Source organism: Ursus maritimus, unplaced genomic scaffold (genome assembly GCF_017311325.1).
Source record: "Ursus maritimus isolate PB19 unplaced genomic scaffold, ASM1731132v1 scaffold_5, whole genome shotgun sequence".
Taxonomy (NCBI): Eukaryota; Metazoa; Chordata; class Mammalia; order Carnivora; family Ursidae; genus Ursus; species Ursus maritimus.
In genome coordinates this window covers 34,974,998-34,981,277 of record NW_024426663.1, presented here as the reverse complement: position 1 = coordinate 34,981,277, position 6,280 = coordinate 34,974,998, and positions in this window count along the sequence as shown.

Genomic DNA, 6,280 nt, shown 5'->3' with positions numbered 1-6,280 from the left:
GTGTACATTAGTGTGTGTGCGCACACGTGCGTGCAAGTGCAAATGTCAGCAGTCTTAACAACTGGGGAATTTAGGTGAAAGATATAGCTCATTGTGCTAGCTTCTCGACTCTTCTGTAAGTTTGAATCTTCCAGCACAATAACTTAGGAAAAAATGAAAACCTATCTTTTTCCTAACTGTCAAAAAGAATACATGCTCGGGGCCCCTGGGTGACTCAGTTGGTTAAGCATCTGCCTTTGGCTCTGGTCATGTCCCAGGGTCCTGGGATTGAGCCCCACTTCATCAGGCTCCTTACTCGGTGGGGAGCCTGCTTCTCCTTTTCCCGCTGCTCCTCCACCCTGGCTCATTCTCTCTTTTTCTCCCTCTCTCAGATAAATCAGTAAAATCTTTAAAAAAAAGAATACATGCTCATTCACTGAGAAATTTTAGAAAACATAGAAAAAGCATAAAAATACTCATATGATTATTGCAGAGATCCCCTTACCATTTCCCTTTCTAGCCCCTCCAGCAGCTTGTACCTCTCAGGCACAGAGGCCAACCTTTCTAATTAAGATGCATGTAGGAAGATCAATAGGAGTCAGTTTGCATTTCTCAAGATCCTATCAGTTGGTTTCAGATCACCCTGGCTCTCTTGCTCAGGTTTAGTCCTTTCTGTTCAGAAGCTACAAATTTCAAAGAGAAGTCCTCAAGTGTTACCAAAAATTATTTTAAAAAACAGGAACATGCTTAGGTGGAGAGTTAAAATTCCACAAAATGCTTAAACAAATTCATTGCTATGACATGCCTAAAACCCCCCAAAGCCTTCCCGTTCGGTTAGATGAGAACACACATACTCAGGCTGTACGGCACCCAAGCCCTGACCTCCGCCTTCCGCAGACTTCATCTCCCACACGCGTCAACTCCCCTTCTCCTGGCGGTCTGTTCTTCGAATGCCTAAAGTGGCCCTCGATTTTGCTCTAGGATGTTTGGCTCAGATCTCAGAATGACTGGCTCCTTCTCATCATTAAAGTCTCAGCTCAAATGTCACCACTTCGGGGCAACCACAGGTGTCACCCTACCGCACGTAGCTTCTGTCCATGGGCTCTCCCTCCCGCTCTGTCCCTTTAGCCTGTTTCACTTTTTTTTTAAGTTAGTTAGTTAGTTAGTTTATTTATTCTCTACCCCCCAAACAGAACTCGAACTCGCAACCCTGAGATCAAGAGTCACATGCTCTTCAAACCAAGCCGGCCAGGAGCCCCAGCCTGTTTCATTTCTTTAAGTCATTCATCACTATTTGAAATTATCTTGTTCATTTTCTGTTTAATTATCTTTGTTGTAAGTCTTCTCCCAACTAAAGTAAAAGCCACCGTGAGGGACCCTGTCTGTCTTGAGTCCATTGTATCTCCAGGGCTCAGAACAGGGTCTGGTGTATAGCCGGTACGGAGTAAATATTTTCGGAGTGACTAAATATTCCCTTTCAGGTACAGTTCCCTAACGTGCCACTGAGACCACACCCTGTGTGGGTTAGCGTCAACATTTCAGGAGCTGAAGTAAGTTTCCCTTTGTAGGCTCCTAAAATTTCTCCTAAATAATCTCCAGATGAAGCCAGAAAAGCTGCCAAGCAGAAACCCCTGTAACGTGTAACAGGAGAATTGTAACTCACAACCAACAAAATGCCAAGAGAAGGTTGTCTGCTAGGAGTATATGAGTTTCATACCATCCCAGCTCAAGTGATTTTTCTAGGGTCAGCATTCCTTGTGATAAGTTAAGGATTATTAGTAGTACTTTTTTTTTTTTAAAGATTTATTTATTTATCTTAGAGAGAGAGAGAGCGAGAGAGCGCATGAGTGGCTTGAGGGACAGAGTGAGAGGGAAAGAGAGAATCCTCAAGCAGATTCCCCGTTGGGCACAGAACCGACATGGGGCTCATTCCCAGGACCCTGAGATCATGACCTGAGCCAAAAGCAAGAGTCAGATGCCCAACTCAATGAGCCACCAAGGTGCCCCTATGATTAGTACTTTTTAAAGTTTGGGGACACAGGAAGTAAAGAGCCCCATGAAGTTAAAATTAGATATAAGAACACAGTATTTGCAGTATTTGGTTAATGTTTACTTTTCCTCTTTTTTTTTTTTTTTTTTTTTTGAGCTTAAAAGATTCAGGAAGTTCAGTTCCTAAAAAAACCTGCAAGGCTAATTTTCCACTGCAAGGATGACTGATACAATTAAAACAAAAATAAGCTCCAAATTTCTTTCTCTGCATCATCTACATAATTGTGGCTGCATTCTGTCCCAGATTGAAACCCTCCCATCCCCTCTTCAGATGATGGTCTCAACTTATTCTGACCCTAGAAAGTTCTTTCTCCTTGTATTAGCGGATCATTATTCACAAAACAAAAGAATCTAAATGTAGGTCTCCAACCAACTTTTAAGAATGTCCCTAACTCTGTTCTTTAGAATGTTTATTATAAAAGATAAAATCCTCATAGAAAGTGCATCAAACATACATGTACAGTTTAATAAATTGTTATAAAGCTAATAGCCATGTAATCTGTACCTAAGTAAAAAAAATAAAATACTGCCAGTCCCCCAAGTACAGCTTGCTCTTCTCTTCCACTCTTACCTTATTTTCTTAAGAAAGATAATAATTTCTTTGCTTTTCTTTGTAGTTTTACCACTTACATATAGAGTCCCGAAATGATGAAGCTTAGTTTTGCCTATTTTTGAACTTTACATAAATGGAATCCAGACTGTATGTTTTTGAGTTGGGGGGGTGGGCTTGTTTATTTTCTTCAATATGTTTGAAAAATTCAACACGTTGCTGGGGGAATCTCTAATTGGCTCATTCTCATCCGTAATACTCCATGATAGAATTTTTTTAGGCTTTTTTTTTTTTTTAATAGCTGCACTCTGAAATCTTTCTCTGGGTAGGTAGTTTTAAGGAGTTTGGGTATTTTTTAGAGAGAAAAAAGGCAGTCCTAGAGTATAGTAACACTGTTATGACGTTAGTTCTGGAATTAGATTACTTGGGTCGAATCCACACTCTACAACTTAGCAGATGTTTTGAGTAAACAAAGAAAACTTTCTGAGCTTTAGTTATCCCCAAATGGGGGAATTAATGGTACCTCATAAGATTGTTGTAAGGACCAAAAAAAAAAAAAAGTCCATAAAACAGCGAGGAGCCCAGCACAGGATAATGATGGCGTTCGCAGCTACTCTCATTCCAGTTGTTGAAGTTTCCATCCAGGTGCTCACTCTTTTGAACCTTGGATCCCTCCAGGAAGATCTTGCCCAATACCTAGCAATTGAGGTGATAAAGGTTTACTCACCATGTGTCACCATCCTCTCAGAATTTGCCTTCCCAGTGACTTCCCCAAGACTCTCCATAAATCTGTACCAGGAAATTGCCCTCCAGGGCCTGGGAGCCTCCCCACTCATGACTGGGTGGGGAACCCAGAGGCACTTCAGGCCAGGCCCTCCCCAACTCCAAACTGAGTTGCCCTTAACAAATGCCAATCACTGAATTCATTCACTAAGCAGGTGGAGCAGAGGGGAAATACTCTAATCTCTCATCTTCCCTCCTCTGAAAACTCCTCCTAGGGATGTAAGCCTTGAAATGCTGTGAAGGAATGTGCTGTTTTCGATGGGCAGGCTCTGCAGGTGTGTTGGAATGGGGAATCAGGTTGTGTTCATTTGCTCATCCAACAAATATTTATGGAATACCCATGTGACAGGGACTGTTTCGGGCAGACGGGACAGAGACTTGTTAAACTTACTGAGACTTGTCATGTGGCCAAGTATATGGTCTGTCTGGTGAACGGCCCATGTACTGCTGAACAATCCTAGGAAGAGAGTACTGTTTACCATCATCCTGTATTTACAGTGGAGAAAAAAAAGAGGCTTATGCAGTTTTAATTTCCCTGAAGGATTAATCTTATCCAGCTAAGTGGCTACATTGAGATCTGAACCCAAATTTCTTTTTTTTTTTTAAAGATTTTATTTCTTTATTTGACAGAGAGAGAGACAGCCAGCGAGAGAGGGAACACAAGCAGGGGGAGTGGGAGAGGAAGAAACAGGCTTCCAGCAGAGAAGCCCGACATGGGGCTCGAACCCAGGACCCTGGGATCACGCCCTGAGCCGAAGGCGGACGCTTAACAACTAAGCCACCCAGGTGCCCCTGAACCCAAATTTCTGACACCATATTCTGAGCTCTGAACTTTCTCCTTTAGATAAGAAAAAAAAAAAAAAGAAGAAGAAGGAAGAAAAACTGGTTTTTAAAATCTTATCATTCATTTGGCTGCATGAAAAATCAACAAATTTCTAATCATAGGTCTTCTGAGAATAATATTTACTTTGTTTCTGAGTCATGAGCATTTTCATCAAATAATGTTCAATAGTGTATGATAGTCAAAAATACTACTGAGTTGCTGGGAAGGAGTATTTGATTAAAAATAATTAAAACTTTCCTACAATTTATGATTATAGAACATGATTACATTGAGCATGTCATCACATAGCATTCAACAAACTTTATCTTACTATTGAAGAATGATGTCTTTAGGTTTGGCTTTTCTTTCTGAACATTTTCAACTACTACCTAATATGCACACCATTAGGAAACAGTTAAAAGAACAAAGTTTTTAGATTTTTCAATGTTGTGAGCATTGTCTGGGAAATTAACCTCAATGGAACAAAAACACTACATAATATTCCAATAGAAATTTAGCTCGGTATTAAATTGACCCATATGAAATTGCCATTTTGTAGTTAAAAATGTAGATAAATCTTACCAATTCATATAGTTCAACTTAATAAAACTGATTATACCATCTTCATGAATTTGGCAGTACCTAGAATGTATGCTTCACAAAGACAGGAATTTCTGGATTTTGTTCACTACTGTTCATGTGATAGGCCCTCAGAAAATGGTGGTTGAATGAATGAATTTGGGAAGCAAATAAAATATGGCAACTCATCTTCCATCTTTTTTTTTTTTTTAAAGATTTTATTTATTTATGTGACAGAGAGACAGCCAGTGAGAGAGGGAACACAGCAGGGGAGTGAGAGAGGAAGAAGCAGGCTCCCAGCGGAGGAGCCCGATGTGGGACTTGATCCGGGAATGCCAGGATCACGCCCTGAGCCGAAGGCAGACGCTTTAACGACTGCGCTACCCAGGCGCCCCTCATCTTCCATCTTAACACATGCCTTTGGGTTTAGGGTTAGTGTGAGAATAAGAAAAATAACATTCTATGTATAAGTTGGTCTCTTAAAATGATAAAAAGTTTAATTAAAAAACCTAATTCACCCAAGAAAATTGAAAACATACGTCCACACAAATGCTAGAACATGCATGTTCATAGTGGCATTATGGATAATAGCCAAAAAATAGAAATAACCCAAATGTCCACCAACTGATGAAAGTTTAAACAAAATATGGTGTATCCATGCAATGGAACATTATTCAGCCATAAAAAGGAACAGAGTGGGGTGCCTGGGTGGCTCAGTCGGTAAGTGTCTGCCTTTGGTTCAGGTAATGATCTCAGGGTCCTGGGATCTAGCCCAGGTGGGCTCCTTGCTCAGCGAGGAGCCTGCTTCTCCCTCTCCCTGCTGCTCCCCCTGCTTGCGCTTGCTTGTTCTCTGTCAAATAAATAAAATCTAAAAAAAAAAAAAAAAAAAGGAATGGCGTACTGGCAGGTACCACAACATGAATGAACCTTGGAAACACTATGCTATTCTTAGACAATAAAGGCCACATATTGTATTATCCATTCATATAAAATGTCCAGAATGGGCAAATCAATAGAGACAGAAAGTAGGGTAGTGGTTGCCAGGGTCTGGAGGCAAGAAGCAATGGGGAGTGATTGCTGATGGATACAAGACTTCTGGAGTTAGACAGTGGTGGTAATTGTACAACCTTGAGAATAGAGGAAAAACCACTGACTTGTATGCATGCTTTAAAATTCAGGGTGAATTTTATGGTATGTGAAATATATTTCAATTTTTAAAAAGTGGACGAAAACTCTAAGTTCTCTTCAGAACATATCAAAGTATGCTATAAAATAATAGACTGTGTTTATAAGTCTGAGAGTATTAGGAAATGTTCCCTTGTTTAATTATAAACTGAATGGAATGTTTGGAGATTTCAGTAATCTGACAGCGAACATTAAGAGGATTAACCTGACTTCCCCAGTGTTAAGAACACCAATTTAAACTGCATCATTCAAAAACTACGTGGTCATGCTAAAATAATTATAGCAATGATTTCCACACACACACACACACACACACACACACACACACACAC